The sequence below is a fragment of the Polyodon spathula genome, chromosome 11 (assembly GCF_017654505.1).
Source record: "Polyodon spathula isolate WHYD16114869_AA chromosome 11, ASM1765450v1, whole genome shotgun sequence".
NCBI classification, from domain to species: Eukaryota; Metazoa; Chordata; class Actinopteri; order Acipenseriformes; family Polyodontidae; genus Polyodon; species Polyodon spathula.
This window is the reverse complement of record NC_054544.1, coordinates 18,350,773-18,369,739: the sequence shown is the minus strand read 5'-3', so window position 1 is coordinate 18,369,739 and position 18,967 is coordinate 18,350,773. Positions and strand designations below refer to the sequence as shown.

The 18,967-nt window shown below is 37.6% G+C and overlaps 1 protein-coding gene across 1 annotated transcript in view; it reads right to left on the bottom strand.

Moving 5' to 3' along the window:
• Nucleotides 1–18,967, bottom strand: part of LOC121323225 (protein FAM126B-like) — a 64,952-nt gene that overhangs the window by 44,165 nt on the left and 1,820 nt on the right. The window contains exon 2 of the mRNA XM_041264145.1: nt 13,565–13,630. The gene's annotated coding sequence lies outside the window, so the exon portion shown is untranslated. The remainder of the gene's footprint in view (nt 1–13,564; nt 13,631–18,967) is intronic.

Sequence of the window (18,967 nt, the reverse complement as noted above, 5' to 3'; positions counted from 1 at the left end):
AAAACAAATGGGCTAATAAATACTGTACAACCACTCCCTCGTTTTATCGTTAGCGTCAGGGTCCAGAATAAATCCTCTACGCTACACACTTTTTCTCATTTTTCATATAAAAAGCAGCACACTGCTTTAGTTCATACTGTGGAGGGTAACTGCTTCTCATCAACTTAAGTCTCCAATTAATTTCATGAATCTTCCTCTCCTTTCTCAAATTATCAAACAGCTGGATTGAAGTAATCTATTCTCAACATAGAAGGCTTGTTGCTTGGGAGCCGACGTCACCACCCTGTGACTTTTGCTAGTGCAGTGCTTAAAAAATTGCTTTTAGATATTTAATTTGCTTTGTGTTACTGTGCAATGTGTGAGTATATGATAACAGTAGGATAGTAATGCTTTCTTTTTAATTGTTCTGTATATTTCAGTTTGTGATGTGCAGTACAAAATAAAACAAACAGTAATTCTAAGGGAAATTGCCTATGTGTGTTGTAGCTAAAGACTGTAAAAATGGGGAGTCAACTCCAGGACCGCAATATATCAGAATCCGCAATATATAACAAAGGGTGGGTGTATTTCTAACATGAGCTTCAAATGATAAGGTAGAATTGAAAATAATTCCCAAGTTTCGCACTTGAGGTGAAGCTCTAATATCAGTGCCTTCCACAGCCAAACTAAAATCAATGTCCTTGTTGGGAGCCAATTAGCAGAACCTCAGTCTCGTCACAATTTAACTTTAAGAAATGAAGCTGCATCCAGTGCTTGATATCAGAGAGACAACCGAGTAGAGGAGTGTTAGCCACATCAGTGCTGGGTTTAGTGTGTAGGTAGATCTGTGTCGTCGGCATAAAAATGAAAGCCACGACCATGACGTTGAATAATCTGGCCAAGTGGAAGCATGTATACACTAAATAATAATGGTCCCAGAACAGAGCTCTGGGGGACACCTTGTGTAACTGGGGCAGTATCAGACTTAGAGTTTCCTCAGATAACAAATTGCTTCCTACTAGAGAGATATGACCTGAACCAACAAAGAGATGTGCCAGTGATACCCAAAACATTTTCCATGTGTTCCAGCAAAATATCACGAGTAACAGTATCAAAAGCTACACTTAAATCCAGCAGAAGACATATACTGAGAGATCCTGAAATCATCTGTTACCTTCACAAGGGCTGTTTCAGTACTGTGCTTAGCTCTAAACCTACACTGGAATGGTTCAAACAGCTCATTAGATGTCATAGCTCTAATTGTGATGTGATCACCCATTCCAGAATTTACCAGAAAAGGCAAGTTGGATACTGGTCTATAATCCAGCCCAGGCTTCTTTAACACAGGAGTGACAGCAGCAACTTTTAAGGCAGAGGGCACACTTCCAGATGTTAGAGTGCAAGGCTTAACAAGAGTGCTAGGGATAGGATCCAGGGGGAGAAGTAGCAGTTCTCATTTTAGTTCTCATAAACACTATCAATAGTGAGGAAGTGAGAAAACCTGGTCACCATGGAAGCAGTAGAAGACACAGCAACATCAGCTAGACTGCCCACTTTAAGTGCAGCAGTAGTTAAACAGGGGAAAGCTAGAAACTGGTTCTTCATGTTAAAATGTATTTTTCTGAAAGAGTAAGAATTAAATTACACTGTTCAGTAGAAGACGGAACAGAATTTTTTTGTTGGATCAAGTAATTTATTAACGATGGGGAACAAGGTTCTAGAATTACTTCTGCCACCCTCAATTAGATTAGCATAGTAGGTGGATCTAGCAGCCTCAAGAGCATCCCTGTATGCCAGTAGATGCTGTTTACAGGCCTGTGCATGAACAGTTATCCCAGTCTTCCTCCTCAACGGTTCAGGCAGGCATCCTGCTGCTTTCATGGTATGAAGTTCTGTAGTATACCAGGGGGATGAATGAGAAAAAGAGACTGTCCTAGTTTAAACAGGAACTAAACAGTCAAGAATAGACATTAACGTGTCATTTTAATAATTGACTAAATCATCAAGTAAATGATGCTGTTCTATGCAAAGCGGCATTTTTTTTGTAAGTGCCTCAGACAGACTAGCTGGGGTAACAGAGTTAAGATTGTGAAAGGCTATGATACGTTTGCTATTATGAGGAGGCAGTGGAATACCCGTATTTAGTAGTATAGCCTTGTGATCAGAGGCCCAGATCAATGCCTTCTAATTCGGAAATCCCCAAACCATATGTGCAAACTAAATCAAAGTGTATGGCCATGGCTATGCGTTGAGAAGTTAACGTGCTGTGTGAAGCCAAGACTATCAATGGTTGCCAAAAAATCAGGTTGCAGTCAGGGGGATCAACATGCAGATTAAAATCACCTAATAATAAAATACCACTAGCTGTTAGACAGACTACATTAAGGAGCTCAGATAGTTCAGATAGGAATGCAGAGCTAGATTTGGGAGGATGGTAAATAAGAATAATGAGTAAAGGATGTGAGCCTTTTAGTTTAAAAGCCAAAACACTCAGTGGAATGCAGGATGCGCACTATAGCCTAGAGATCGCAGGTTCAAATCCAGGCTATGTCATTGCCAACCGTGACTAGGGGTTCCCAGGGGAAGACACCCGGAATTGGCCGAGCACCACCCAGGTAGGGAGGGCTTAGGTCGGCAGGGCAATCCACGGTTCACTGCACACCAGCGATCCCTGTAGCTGATAAGGCACCTGCAGGTCTGCAACAGAGCCATTCAGATCTGTGTTGTCCTCCGGCACTGATGGCTTCGCTGTGGATCCGCAGTGCGAGAAATGAGAGATTAGCAGGATCGTGTTTTGGAGAACACGTGTTTCAGTCTCCGTTCCCCCAAGTCAACATAGAAAGTCCAGTTTCTTTTCCGAAATAAAGTCACTGAGAAGTAAAGTCTTACTGTTCAAGAAATGAGTATTAAAAAAGAGCAAACCTGGCACAGTTTCTTGTCGGGGAGGGGGGGTGAGTGTGGCATTGTTGCTTGGTGTTTTGGAATGGAACGCGAGGAACTGAAATCCAGAGCACGTCTCTGTGATACACATTTGGATTGCTACGACCTTAAAGTGCGGATACTGTCTTTAGTGATAGCACGATAAATAAGTCCACGTCCACAGCCTCTGTAAATATGAGCGCCGGCGCAGAATACCCAGACCACTAGGTGTGTCATACAAACCACTTCTAGGCATAAATAGCCGTGAAGGGTTGAAAACTCAGTAACTTTGAAACAGAGTAAGTGATCATAATTATCAGATATAAACAGCAGGTATGTATCATTGTACAGACCAGTCACAGAACTTCAGCCGACTCAGAAATCCAATGCCGTTTTAGTGGAACCGAAGAAATCCAGCCCCACATGTTGCAGAGAAGCAGTTCAAAAGGAGCAGAGCAAACTGGCAGCAAAGAGAGTCAAGGCACAGACAACAACACAGCACCTACAGCAGCAGACTCACAGCAGAGATTAACAGGCAGGCAAGCAAGAAGGTAAGCAGGCAGGAAACAGGGCAGGAATCCAGTTCATGGGATCCAGTCCATGGGCGTTCAATATAAAGAATATGCTGAAAAGTTTACAATCGCAAACAGCCACGCTGCGAATTCCTGGTAACCAGACAAACTGAGACGCTCAGACAAACTCAAATTAAATAAAAAGTAAAAGATCTAAAAATATTACAATATAAAAGTTTAAAAATAAATGTTAAAAATAATGATAGAAAGTTAACACCAGAAAAGTATTATTGTGAGGAGAGGCAGCAAAACACACGCCAGCATCCTCTCATTTGTTGAACGACACGTCTGTCTTTGGATATGACAGCACTTCCAAACCCAAGATTTGAGAACAGATAATTCATTTGCACAGTGTAAATCTTTAAAATCTACATATTGCAGGTTGTTGGTCAATAAATTAAAAGATATAGCAGTCATTGTACAAGGCCCATCATTACCATTATCCACAGTTGTTTTGTCAAAGCACGGCTTTTGTCATGAAATCAATTAAATTAAATGTCAAAAACAGACGCATATACTTAAAATCCTGTTAATTCAAATCATGCAAGACTTCAAGATTCACAAAGTCCTGCTGCTTTTTTATTTTTAATTTAAATTTTTTTTTTTTTTTTTTTTTTTTTTTTTTAAGGACAGCACAGAAAGCAATTTAAGAGATCAGCATCTCTAAATAAAAACATTTATCTTCACGCGTCTCAGACGATCCTTGAACAGTCAGATTATTCTACCATAGGCTACAGGAATGGATGGTGGTTGCAATAATGTGAATCTGAGCAGAGAGAAAAGTAGTTGGGTCTCTTAAATGTAAATAGCCTTTTAAATACACAGTATGCACACTTAGTTAAAATAGGACTCTGCACTAACTCAATTAAATTTGAATTTTTAAAAATACCAATTACTGTATTAGTTACCTCACTGTGCTGTAATCGGCTTAGAGGAATACAGTAGGGCTCTGCACTTTGGGACTCAGGTGGGTCTCCCTGCAAGGTGGTTAAAAACTATTCAAAACAGATCTATGAAACTTGGAAGGCACAGAAGCATGGGAGGGTATTGTAACTAGATTCTGAAGTAATTCAGTTTTAAAAAAAAAAAAAAAAATAGATGTTTCTTGGAGGAGAGAGATTGGACAGGAATACCCTCTTGCGAGCCCCAATACAGTATGCTGTAGGTTTCTTTACAAAATAAAATGAATTCTATACAGTAGGAAATAGGGTTGCTTTTAAGTTAATAAAAAAAATTATGTTTTCTAAACATGTTACTGTATATACAGTACATCCGGTCAATATTTGTTATCAAATCAGGATTTCTTTACAAAGATGGTTCTGGCACGCCCCTTTTGTGCTATAAGTCATTAGATCTTTTTACATGGAAGGCCTCAGTTGCAAGGGTGTGCGGTTCTTTGATGGACCAGATTCCGTGAAAATGTGTTTGCCCACTGATTATAGAAATGGGAGCCCAGCTAACAAGATTTAAATTTTTGCAGGTATCAGGCTTTTAAAGACTGTCACAGCTACTGGAAGCAGGCTGATCTTTGGGAAACAAATTGAACATTTGTGAAACTGCAACAAATACTATAATGACTATAATGTGTTTGTAGAGCCCGAATCTTGCTGGGAACATGCTGATTTCTTAGACATGAATCGGATGATCTAAACGAACATGTATTGACTTAAATAATATGATGTACTATTAGTCACTACACTATGAAATAAATATATACATGTTCTGTTAGTGCACAGGTTTAAAGTAGAAAATTAATAAAAAAAAATCTTGTAATGGAAAAACTAAAAAAAAAAGACTTCAAAAATGAGTGTACAGGGTAACCGGTTCAAGGAGCAGACTTATAGTCAAGCCTTATTTAAAGAAAGGAGTGAGTGATTTAAAGACGGTCTCTGATTTCAAAGCAAGTATTCTAAAGTGATGAAAACAGAATAATTGAATCAACAACACCAAGTCTTAGAACTGCTGCTATATTTCTGGGAGCTAAACCAATGTATAGTTTAAATGACTGGGCAGTCATGTATCTTATTTGAAAAAAGTATTAAGGCTTGATCTAAAAGGAGCCCCTGAGTTAGAAGTAAATCTTTTATTTAGATTACAATAATACAGCTATTAGAATGCTGTATTTAAAAGAAGAAATAAAATTTAAAAATAGTATAAACTGTAACTAACGGTAAACTTACTAAAGGAATACAAACTTCAGTAAAATATTATTACCATTTCTAAGAGCAACTGTTATACTGAAATAACTCAATTAGAATACATCTTATAATGCCATTTAAAGTTAAACTGTTGAAAGAACATAGTAAAAGTTTATTATAAAAGAAGCATGTTGTTGACAATATTGTAAATATATTGTTTAGACACATTTGAAATAATATTAATTTAATTAAATCAATGAAAACATTAGTTCAATTTCTCCAACTAAAAGTTTCTTTTAGACATTACAATATCAATTAAACCAAAGAATATACATGTTTAGTTTATATAAAGATTTTACTGCAGTAATAAACAGAGGTACTGTAGAGTTTAAAAGTGAAATAATTAAATGTTTGTCTCAGACACACAGTATAATTCTGGAAGGGCATTAGACCTTCAAAAGATAAAGCTTGTTCTTTGGCACCTCAAAGCAGGATTTGGTGTTGGCTCTTAAAAGCAGGATTTGCCATCTTTATGTTCTCCTTGAACGTCTCCCCCGAGTTTAAGAGTGTGCTCAGAGCATATATATTAATAAAAAAAGAGTAGGTGAGATTTCTGACAATCCACATTTTCTTTTAAATTCTAACTATGTTAATTGAAAAGACTTTACTATAACCAAGCACTGTTGTAATTTTCACTGTGGCACACCAGGAGGGACCTTCTATATTCGCTGTGGGATTGAACGTTGAACTTGCCCTGCCAAAAACATAAAGTGGGCGAGATCTGGGAGCTTCCATCTTAAAATTCACAGAAGAGGAATTCAATCATATTTAGAAACACATATATAAAAGTCAGATTCCGCATTCAAATCTCCACATTCCCCCCGGGGCTCTGCACACCACTGAGCTGCTGAATCTGCTTTGAAGAGAGAGGTAGACATCCTTGCAGGTCCCAAGTCTCCAACACACACACGCTCTAATAATAGATGCATTAGCTTCGGAGCCGTCCACTTTATATACTTCATTTGAAATAAATAAATAAGACTTGACTTGCCCTTGACCTTCGAATTGAACTCGCTCACTCAACGGAGACCAATACAGGATATGAGATACAGTGCCATAACAAACGTGGCCAGGCTGTCAGAGATCTGACATTTTACTGTATCGTCAAAAGAAATGTGTGCATTAAAAAAAAATGAAGTCACTCTCCTATTCTAAATATTAAGCCTGTCTGTATTATAGCTACAATACAAATGGGCTATGGAATGCATTCCGGCACCTGGTTTGTGAGTTACACAGCCTGTTGATTGAGAACAAGATATAGTGGCTGGCTGTCTTTGCAATTCAAACTTTCATTCAGTTTCATTCATCACTGATTTGTGAGAAAACAGGACAGACAAGGTAATTGCCAGCTTCAAAAGGAATGAGTTGGGCAATTTAAAAAAGTAAACACGCAATACGTAACACACACTTTGGCTTAAATGGACTCCCTCCTCACGTGACTGAATAATTTGTTATTCAGATGGATTCTCCAATATGTATTCTGACATGTAAAAGCTGCGTCCATTTCAGGAAACAGGGGGAAGACTACGACGTGTTCTGTATCCCAGCCTGCAACTGAACAGGTGTGACCTTATGGGCCTTCAATGGTAATTAATTAGTCAATGAATAATGCAGATCTTTGTTTGGCTTTTTTTTCCTACTGCAGCAGTCAGCCTCCTTGTGCTCTGAATTACTCAGCTTTGGCAAGTGTCGAGAACTTTCAAGGTTTCTTCCCACTCCACAACTGGAAGTCGCTTAGTGCTCTCTGTATGTGACTGTACAAAGAAAACAGTGGTGTTTTTTTTTTTTTTTTTGTCACACAATAAACACCTTGTTATCATTGTGTACATACACTCTGCCCTCCTTAAAACAATGAACTCCTTAAAACCCTGAGGCCTAAATTAAATCAACTCTTTGTATTCTACATTCGCCCTCAAAATACCATCTGCTGTACGTCCCAAAACAACAGCTCTCAACAGCTAGAAAATGTGCTGCTATGGTTATTATTGGACCATGTGAATGAAAGTTATCCATTCTTGCCTCAAATGCAACACATCGTGTAACATTCTCCATCTTTTAAAAAAAATCTTTAAAACCAAAAGCCAATTTCTAAGTTTCAAGACCAAAATAGTCCCTTTTCAAATGAAGTACATGGGAACCTCTATATGCAAACCAGCTAGGACCAGGAACTGCTCTTAAAATCGATTTCTTTGAATAGTCATATTATTACAGCAAAATGTTTAATATCAGGAGATGGTGGGCTCCAGGTGGTCCGCAAACAACTCCCAAAATTCGATTACACAGATCTTGTAAAAAAAAAAAAAAAAAAAAAAAAAAAAAAAAAAAGATTTCTACACAATCACATGTTGTGCTACTACTAAGCAGCACAACAAACAGCTTTAACACGCCATATATAATTATAAGGATACGTATGTAGTCTGTATTTCCCCTTTATCTGTTTTTTTGTTTCATTACAGGAGTGTTTATAAATTAAAATTACAGCTCCCTTTGATGCAATACCAAGCATCACCTTCAAAGCCGCTATTAACTGAAACAGCTTTCCAATGAAAAACAAATACCAACTAAATAAAATTACACATTATGAAGGCACATTTATCTTGTCAAAATTAGACTTTTTTTTTTTGTGGCTGTCCCAGCCTTTTAGCTTCGCATAAAAGTAGCGCACTGCATTGAATATTCCTAACCCGGTTGGAATGACTAAATAAAAAATAACTGATAAAAAAAACACACACTAAAACCACAGATTTAGTGTATGTCTTATTATTTCCATACAGTTTTGGAGAGGTTAGCTGCACTTGTAATAGAAGTTAATGTGAAACAAAAAGAGGCTGTATTTGTAGCTTGACTTGTTAACTGTACCGTAGTGTGAATGATCGATTTCAGCTCCATGTTATTATATGGGTTTATTCAGCCAGGTTTCTCTCAAGACTATATGTCAAAACGAAATTTCTAACATTACTTCTGGAAACAGTGTACAGTCTGTTCTGACGCCGTCATATTTAATCAAAATGCTATAGATCCTATTGACTGTGCACCGCCAACCCAGTTTAAACATCACATCCCACCACAAGTGGCAAGTACCATCATGTACACTCTGATCATTTATTTATTTATTTATTTTTTTTTAAATAGCTTCCCACCCACCTTATCTAAACAAAAGAAATGGGAACTTTGCCAGCAGCAACTTTCAATGCGCAAAATGACAACATTCCTTGCCAACCTGGTCAGGAAGATTCAAGCCCAGGAATCTCATGGTCAGGTATGTTATACAAATACTTTATGTACATATACACACATACAAATTAGTTTCAAAATACTGATGTGAAAAAATGTGTGGCAAGTGGTCCGTGAGAAAAATCTGAACCCCAAGGTGGTCCCTACATTGAAAAAGTTGGGAGCCACCGAGTTACTGTAATGCACGAACAGAACTTTTCATAACTGCTGTTTCAAGGACATTTGGGGTAGTAACCATTCATTTCTCTACCCTGCTCCAGATAGCATGTGGCAGCTGGCTTTCTTTCCCTGATACATCACCTGCTCACCTGCTAGCGAAGGGTCATTCATTCACATCCACCATCACACTCTCCATGGGGTCACTCCAGCTCAAGTAGACTAAGGGAGGTTGTACGACTCCAAATGTCAATTCATTATTTTACTCTTTAGCAATTATGCAACTAGAGGAACACAGTTTACAGTAGCCATTCCTCTGCTTTCCCAACAATTTGCAAGTTTTTAATGTCGACAGCATTCCTTCATGATCAGCAATGAAATATGCTCAAATAGATTTGCAAATGTTATAAAAAAAAAATTAAAACACACTATCATAATGTATGCATCATTCACATATGGAAACGCAAGATCTACAATGTGAAGACAGTACTACATGGCTCAATTTCTTCACAACCGCATTCATACCTGGCTTCATACGGTTGCTGGATTTCTATGCTTTTAAAAACACACCAAAAAAAAACCACACCACACAAAAAAAAAAGGGCGGGGGGGGGGGGGGGGGGGGGGGGGGGTATTTTAATTGATCTAAGCAACAGCGGATCACTGATGAAGCCCTTCATGTCCTAAGGGGTACAGAATTTACACGTTTGAAGGCCAGTGTTCCATTCATACCCACTTCCCCAACGATTACAACCAACCAGTGTTCACTCAAGGTCATTCAATGACTACAAACTGCAAAGGCCTGCCCTGTACAGAGGAGGCTTTAAATCACCACTGCTACCAAACACAGCCTTTCACACTTGCAACATTACGATATTACGGAATATTCCAAGCAACTGAGAATTCTCATAAATTCTTACCAACAAAAAGCAAAAAAAACAAAAAGTACTGTACAGAAAAAGATATCAAAAATATACCAACTACAAAGCAAGAAAATTAATACATTTTGCACCTTAAGCATACTTTATTTTCAGAAAGGCAAGAAAGATTTTTTACCTTTAAGGAGCCTATCATGGATAAGACACTGCCAGCACCTGGCTAATCAGGATAGCTGGTTAGCAATGAATAACTGCAATAGCAGACATAAAAGCCCATAAGAATTCAATTGATGACTATGCAGCAACTAAACGGCATGGAAACAGATGATAGGGTACGATGCAGATGGCAGCTGGCAGGTTGTACAAAAATAACTTTCGAAACCTGTTTAGCAGCACGTTTTTTTACATGTTACAGAGCAATCTGTGCTTACCATGGGGACCTGCTATTAGGCAAGGCAAGAACAAATAACAAGCAACAAAGATCAGGGCAATCACATTCACACTGCAGCTGTGAGGGAATAAAAACCAGATGATCCCTATTCAAACTGAAGGACGCCAATCAATCAGATCAAAAGCCAACAAGATGTTTGTTGAAATGCTGCCTTCTTCCAATTTGTATTAGGATTATTGGTGTTCATATAAAGAAGTGCAATACACACCACCTTCAGCACTACTGGCCACTGAATTTAACTTGACTTCCCCTGGTGTGTCCCTACTTTCTGTTTCCTTACCTGTGTACCTGAGGAGTTTGCATTTCTAAATGTAACACTATTGGGTGTGTTCTAGCTACAGGGAAGTAACTACCGTATCAATGTATTTACTTACTGTCACGGCAACAACATGACATCATCAACAACATCAGTGTATGTACACATAAGAGTCAAGTTCCACAGGGCACCAAAGCAATATAATTCAAATAGCTTACAGTTTTTTTTTCTGGTTTTGTTTTTTCAAAATTTGAGGCAAACAGCTAAGTAATACACACAGACTATAACACACATACATGCATATGTGCTGTATGTTACACAAGGTGCAATGCATTGGGTTATAGTATTCTACATGGTGTATATAATACAGTGTATATTGTATCATATGGTACTTTTACAAGTAGTATACACCATGTGTGTGTTATGTAAGAACAAAGAAGTAAGCTGTTCCCTATTCTAAAAATAGGAATTACCTAGCTAGGTTCATGCAACTTTATTCATAACCTTTAATTCCACTGGAAATTTTAATACAGTGCCTGTTTATTCAGAGATCATTTTAAAAACACGGTAATGATGCAATGTCATTCTCATTGGCAATTTCAATAATTTAACCCTTTACATTTTCTACATAGCACAGGGCACCAGGTGAAACTTGAGGATCGTTGAAGGCATTAGCTCTGTCTACTTGACAGAATTCCAACACACAAAGCTGTGTGCTGCAGAAGAAAAAAACTTGATAAAATTGATCAGTCCAATATCATCATTCTACATTATTCATTAAAAAGGCTTAGAAGGGGGAGAAAAAAAATAGTCTGAATTAAGAACTTCTTTAATTTGTTAATGCTTTATAATCTTTTAGTTTGATACTGGACCGCTGAACAAGCACGGTGCGAAATATCACATTTTACAACCAACATACTGTAGTGTTTCACCTGTTTTGAGAACAAGAAAAGAGAGAGACGGGAGCATCCGGAAATAACAATCTCAATAGCTGTGGCTCTATTCTGAATGTAAATGATGAATCACTTGGTACAGTCTTCTAAATACAGACGCAGAGGCAAAAACCATCAGTGAATGTCATCTGGCCAGACAGGCGCTGTTCAACATCACTGCTTTAGAACATTTCGCCTCATTATAAATACTCATATTCCCAGAGTCCATACATTAAATCTTTTTGAAGACAGGAAAGATAACAAGCTCCCAGTTTGTAGCGATGGTTATTCTAAGGACAGCGTGCGGTACAAAAGTACAGGCTAGCAGATTTACTTGCGTGGGATGAAGGGAATGTGATTAAATCTCATCTTTTCTTTCCTGATTGTTAAGACCAATAACCGTAGTTCTGAGGACCCAAAAGACCGATGCATTCTTAGTTCCTGTTGAAAAACACAAACAGGCTTTTTTTTTTTTGGTTCGTTAATAACATGATGCACTAATCCCCCCCCAAAAAAAACAAACTATTGCTCATCTATTTGTAATGCCTTTTTTCAGGTCATGTAAAATCCTGTTTTGATCTTGTTGGATTAATTTCAGTGGGACTTAGAAATTGAGTTTGTCGGGGTTGTGCTTAAGAAAGTGAATAGAACCTCCCGCACACACTTTAAATGCACTTCCTTTTCCTGGTATCATATCACTTCCAAGGTACATGAAGTAAAAAGGTCCCAGGAAGGGACTTTCAAAGCAACAGTGTGGATCTAGAACAAGCTACATAATGAAGTGTCTGTAGTAACAGAGGGCCCAGTGATGATACTGTGTGCATGCCAGTAACATGTAAGCACAATGATGATATTAAAGTGAATTACTGAATTGGTAAGGAACAAGGATAGAGGAAGATAAATAGCTTTTTGCCAACCAATTTTGCAAATCCCCAGCTCTCAGTTGAAGCAGACAATTAAGCAACTGGAAGATCAGAAGGATCAATTCATAGAAATGTGTTCAGTGTTCACCATGCAGCTGTAACAAAACAGCCTCTCTATTAAGTCTATGTACTTCAGGGTACAATTTACACCAGTTTTGTTAAAAAGTAGTGTTACAAAACTAGTAAGATGGGTTAGGTGGTCAATAGAGGTAGTTTTTGTGGTTGTTTTTCAGTAACATTCAGTTTTTTCCTAAAATTTCACAAAAATAATTTGCACATGGAGCATTGCTTTCAGTCAAAATCCAGGTTGGATTTGTATTCTAAAAACATCCCCTCCTCCAGCAAGATATTAACATTCTGCCGTTATAACCGCAGAGAGTTCTGCAAAGCAGCTAGCAGCTTCTGCGACTGTACTGTAACAATCACTGCTGTTTACAGCAAACGTTTTCTTCCAACAGAGTAAAAGGCAGCCAAGAGTGTCAGCCCTACTAGTTTTAAAGCATTACAAAATGCTCTCAAGTAAATGTGGAGAAATGTATTCCCCAGTCGATTTATAACCGGTGATGTGCGATTAAAAAAAAATCAGCACTCTTTAAAAATAGAACAGGCAACACAGGACATTGCAAAAGTAACATATGGAATTTCTTGTAAACTTTACAGGGTGGTCTGTATCACTTTAAAGTTCCTTCCCAACAGTCTGTTTGTTTTATGTTCAACCCAGGACTAGCTACGTGTTTCCAATCTACATGGGAATACGCTCAGAAACATGGCTTTACAGAACAGTTTGTTTTTCAGTTTTCAGTACAAAACAAATTTCCATGCAACAGGCATAAAAAATCTACAAGCAAGACCATAAAAAACAAATAATTGGGATATTCACTGTTTCCATGGTAACTGGGACAAACTGTTGCCCAGTAAAAAGCAAAGGAGTTGTGGTATATTAAATTGTGTGGTTCCTGATTAGTAGGAGTCAGGGGTAACATACTGTAAGCACAGATAAAGCCTTTATCATAAAGTAAGCGTTTTTTAAAAGAGCAGCATTTCCCTTTCAGAAAACACTACTCACTTTGTTGACTGTGATGCTTCAATCTTCCTCCTTGTTTCTTGCAGACAACTCTTTCTCCGAGCCAACCTTTAAAATTACAAGAAAGAAAAAAAAAACTATGTGATTTACAACAAGTTTAAAATATTGACAAATGAACTTGCATTATTGGAATTAGACTTGTGGAAGCTGAAACACTGGAAAACATGAGAAGTTACTAACGTAGGTCAGATGAGTATGTGGGCTGGAAAGTTTGTGGGTGTGTCTGTTGAGGGGGGTTAATTAGTCAGGATCGCTAATGGTACATTTCCATCTGTCACTGGGACTGACTTCATTTTCATCAGCAGCAGATCAGGATCAAATTCATTTCAATGGCTGTCTGGTGGCGAAAGGTACCGTACCTAACGAGTGTAGAATTCAAAGGATGGGTTTTAAATCTCAGACTACAGAAAGACAATAAGTAGCTTACTGTCTGGGAAGTACTGCAGGTTGGTAAATAATGACAAGAAAGCTCACATAATTCCAATCCCATTTCGCAACCTTATGCCTGAAACTGCTTCCCAACAGCAGAAAAACAGATGTTTAAAAACAAGCAAAAGACAGATATATAACCAAGTGCAAATAAGGGTCAATCTGTTTTGTTTCTAGCCATGACAGATGGTGACAGGGGATATTTTGTAACAGTAGCCCCAACACGTCTCTGAGAAGCTAACACTGTGCCATGCAAGCTAAAGCAAGCCTCTGAGCCCATTCTGCTATGTACAATACAGGCTGTGTGCAACAGCTTACTAGAAAAATAAAAACAAGCAAAAAAAAAAAAATTTAAAAATGAATGTATGGGATTCCACAAATCATAGTGTGTCCCAGACCACAGTATCAGTTGGAAAGGAGCCTGGACAAAGTTTTTCCAATGGACAGCCTATATGTAACATTTAGGGTTTAGGGTTAAAGCTGTACATTTGTGCATTTGTATTTTCCGTATCCTAAAAACAGATTAGTTATAAATAAAATGTGCTGAATGGTGAACTCCCATGAGAAAGAAATCAGTCCTGGGAAATGCCTTCAATGGGGTTTCTGTTACTGTTCTTTCGCAATATGTTTTGCATTTTGTGGCCCCACAGTTGTATAGTATCGATACCACTTTTAATAATTGTGGTGAACTCCTTCAAGTGTTTTGTATTTTCCACTGTGAGGATTGTGAAAGTCATTGGTTTTAAATCCATTCTAAGATTTTTTATGATACATATGTTGTCAAATACATAATTGTACTCTGACAAATTCTAATGAGTCTCGTGGACGCAATGCTGGCACAGCACAGACGGAAGACACTTACATGTTAATGGCTGCTCTTAAATTGTCCAAAAATATTAATTCAAACTGGTGCCAGTATATGTTTAAAAAGCAAATCAAGAATAATGTGGATAGAAAAAGACAGGGCATAAAAATGTATAATCTACAGGTTACAACTAGAAAATGAAGGGTCTTGTATTGAGGTTTGTCCCTCTTCCAGGAGGAAAGCACTTTGAACCAGACCGTCCAGCTCTGATGTACCTGGGAAAAGGCAGTGGAAACTAGGCATGAGAGTACCCTATAAGGAAATAAGTGACCCTGGGAGATAGGAAGAGCAGTGCAGTCATTTTACACTAGATGGGAGACTGTAGGAACAGGGGCTGAAACAAATTATAAACTAACAGAGTATAATTTCTCATTATTATTTTCAGTTTGCATGTCTAAGTTTTATTTGCATCTTCCTGCGTTAGGGAACTATGAATCAAACAGAAGCAGCAGCTGGCTGTACTTTACATGTGTTTTTTTTAACTGCTCACTAGTCTACCACAGAAGCACCTGTGTGCAAATGACTTTTCCTCAAGGAACCAATGTATTTCTTTATTTTACTTTACTGGAAGAGTGTATTATGTACTTGTTGGTAGTAAATGTGAAGTAGTGTTTTATCTCCATTGGAAGGTAGTTTTCATGTAAAGGTTGTTCAGCTTACTGCAGGTGGTTTATATGTTCACAGAATTATGTTAAATGTGGTAGCCTTAACTACAACCTGGTTTAACTTGCTTCGATGTGCTGCAAAGCAAAAGAGGGTTAGATGTATTTGTATGTGTGTTTCCATTCTCTATATTAGAGGTAGCTCTGCTCCACAATTAACAAACCTGTGTATATCTGTAAAGAGGCTTACTGTAGCGCCTGCATTTCATAATGATCTGTTTTGTACAAAAGAAAATCACCCCACCGCCCTGGAAAATGAATACACAGGAATGATGCCTACAATCAGCAGACAAGACATTATACTCTTGCAATTACACACCAAAACCATCACTTCATTACAGTCAAAGAGATAATCAGGAACAATTAACACCACCCAGCTGTTATGCTGTAATGACACAGTGCAACCGAAAACTCTCCCGCTTGGGTTTAATTACAGTAAATCGAGTACAGACTTTCGTAATTTTTCTTTTTCACAACAATCAAGACTAATCAAATTCTGATAATTTTAAGATTGTACAGTAAAATTTGAAAAGCCTCCACAGTATCCCCTGGGGGTTAATAAACTTGTATGTTTTTTTTTATAATGAACGATTAATCCTAATTATAAATACGCTATTTTTTGGGGGGTGGGGGGCGGCATATGAGACAAACACAGCAAGAAGACCACAAGCGTCCTAATCACCTGTCTTGGGTGAGCCTAGTGGCTGATGAACACAAGATGGCCCTCCAGAGGACATGCGCAGCACACATCATCGTGGAAATTCAGATACTGAATAGGGGGTTCTGTCCGGTCAATGATACGGGCTCTTTGAGGGGGCAAACACTTGAAGGGATTCAAACTCCTTTTCTCAGTAAATGCAAGAGGAGGAAACGTGTGTCAGCAGTATTAACCTGCAGGGCTCCTCTGAAAGGTGGTTCAATTACAGTGGATTAAGGGCATCTATTCTGCAGCTCACTGTTGTGTTTGTTCAGTACTGCTATATCTCAATGGCTTTTAAAAAAAAAAAAAAAAAAAAAAAAGGATGCTTTCTGATTGCAGCCCGAGGCTGATGGATGGTATTTTGGCTTGAGTCTTATATATTCCGGTAAACATTTATTTATTTATTTATTTATATCAGCTTGCAGTATTTCATCCATGCCAATTCTCCTTCTGAAACTGCAGAATTCATAATAGAAACCGAGCACTCATCTGCAATGGCAATTGAAAGGTAGGGACCATCTTTCTATATGTAAAAAAATATGATTTAATTTATGAATTCACTGTTTTTTGTTTTTCTTTTAAACCCTAAAATATATTATCATTTTATCCTGTATTACCATGTCAGAACAGGAAAAGTTAAATATTACAGGAATCACACTGATGCCAACAGGAGTGGTTCTTTTGTACAGTACAGTGCCTTCCCAGGGCGTGCACAAAACAGAGCTAATAAAAGTACTGCAGCTGAGTGTTCCTGACTCGTGTCCAGCAACAGCAACCTTTATACTGAATAACTCATCTAGTCAAAAATAGAATCGGCACGGACAATACAAAGTGCATCCTGTACAGGACAGAGGATAAGCGGGCCTCTGGCTATCTGCTAACCATTCAAAAGAAACTAAGAATAACTTTGCTCAGTACACCCTCAATAGACCCTCCTCTGCCAGCATCACTAATAGTTCTTAGTGATGACTGATTTACTCACAGCTAGCCTATATAAAGTTAATGTCTGCAATGTGCAAAACCAGCTCATTTTGCTTAATAGGACCACTAAGAGGTTTGCACACTTTACCCCCTGGGGGTGACGTCAGCACCCAACATTGTGGTATAAGAATGTGAATCACAACACCACTGACCAAATCAATAGAGACACAAACTAACAAACGTTTTTTTGCAGCAACTGCCAGTACATTTACAAAATATATATACACTAGACCTGCAAATGTACAGTTTGTATTGGTTACTTTGCTGCATTTTTACATGTACAGATTTAAAAAAAAAAACACAACTGGTGGTGTGGATATTGTACTCATTATAAAATGTGTCCACCATGACAAAAATGATCAACCATTTGTGTCTAAATTAAAACAAAAAGCAGTTTTTTGCATAGTTGTGAATGAAAAAGTCAGTCTAGTCAGATTATATCAGATTTCCCAAAAACTAACAAACAGCTTTTCCTAAACCGAAAAAAAAGATTTCTCGTTGAAAACACGGATTACCTAAAGTTTAAGACACACATTTTCTACAGTTTCCAGTTCTTCAGAGAGAGAGAGAGAGAGAAGAGGACAGTATTCACCACATTCTTGCATTGTTCCAAGATTTGACACAATCATCACCTATAAATAATGTGTCTATTAATAACAAAATACATATTACCAGCAAGTCATTCATTAACAAAGTATACACTGTACTCCACCCACAGGAAACTCATTTGCACTATGGGAGATCTGCTTCACAGAATTACTGTTTTCCTCTGACAACAAACCCAAAGAATCACAAAGCCTAAAACTGACACATTAGAACTGTAACAGTAATGACAGCAAGCATGCCAGTGATATTCTACTAAAAATCACAGCAACAGCTTTTTTTTTTAACTTCAGATATTATTTTAGATTGTACATATAATTAATTCAAAGAGAACGAACAGGAAAGAAACTGCCTCAAGCAAAAGAACAACCCACACAATTCCCAGAATAAGTGTGTACCTTTCCTTACATTACCGCTGTATATATATTTAGCCATCCAATTTTGTAAGAATGCATTTTCTTAATAGTAGCACTGAGGCAATACCAATTAGCCAGGCAAGCTATTTTAAATGTTGCAAAACTGTGAAATAAATAATTTGAAAAGTGTTTAAGAGAACTTGAATGTATATTATTACTAATCATTTTGGTTAAGGTTTTGTAAGAATTAACATTATTTTATTTCAAGTATTATTATTACTATTTAAATAAAAATTAATTATTGACAGGAGGAAACACTTTGAAAACATGTTCCTTTGTCTTCAAGAAGGGTCTCATTGTCATGGCAACATTGAAATATGCCATTTTCACAGGGACACAGACACAACACCCACTAAAAGATAGCAGAATTTTTTATTTTTTTGTGTGATGGAGTTCAGCTCTGTCTGAAAGAAACAAGGCTGTATGGTGAGAATTAAATAAATGATGAAATTTGGTCGTTGCAGAAGAGATGGTGAAATTCTCTATTTACCCCTGAACAAAGAGAGCTCTGTAATAATATGAACTTGGAGAGTGCACAACTGATTATGGAAACATAGCCATGATAAAATCCACAAGTTTTGATTTCAGAATTGCATGCCCTCCATTTTTAAGCCGATTCTAATGAATTTATTCAAAAAACACTTTTATAGAAAATAATCAAACATATTTATATACCAAAGCAAGCTTTTTACATAAACCACCCAAATGAGTCTGCTACTGCCTAAAGGT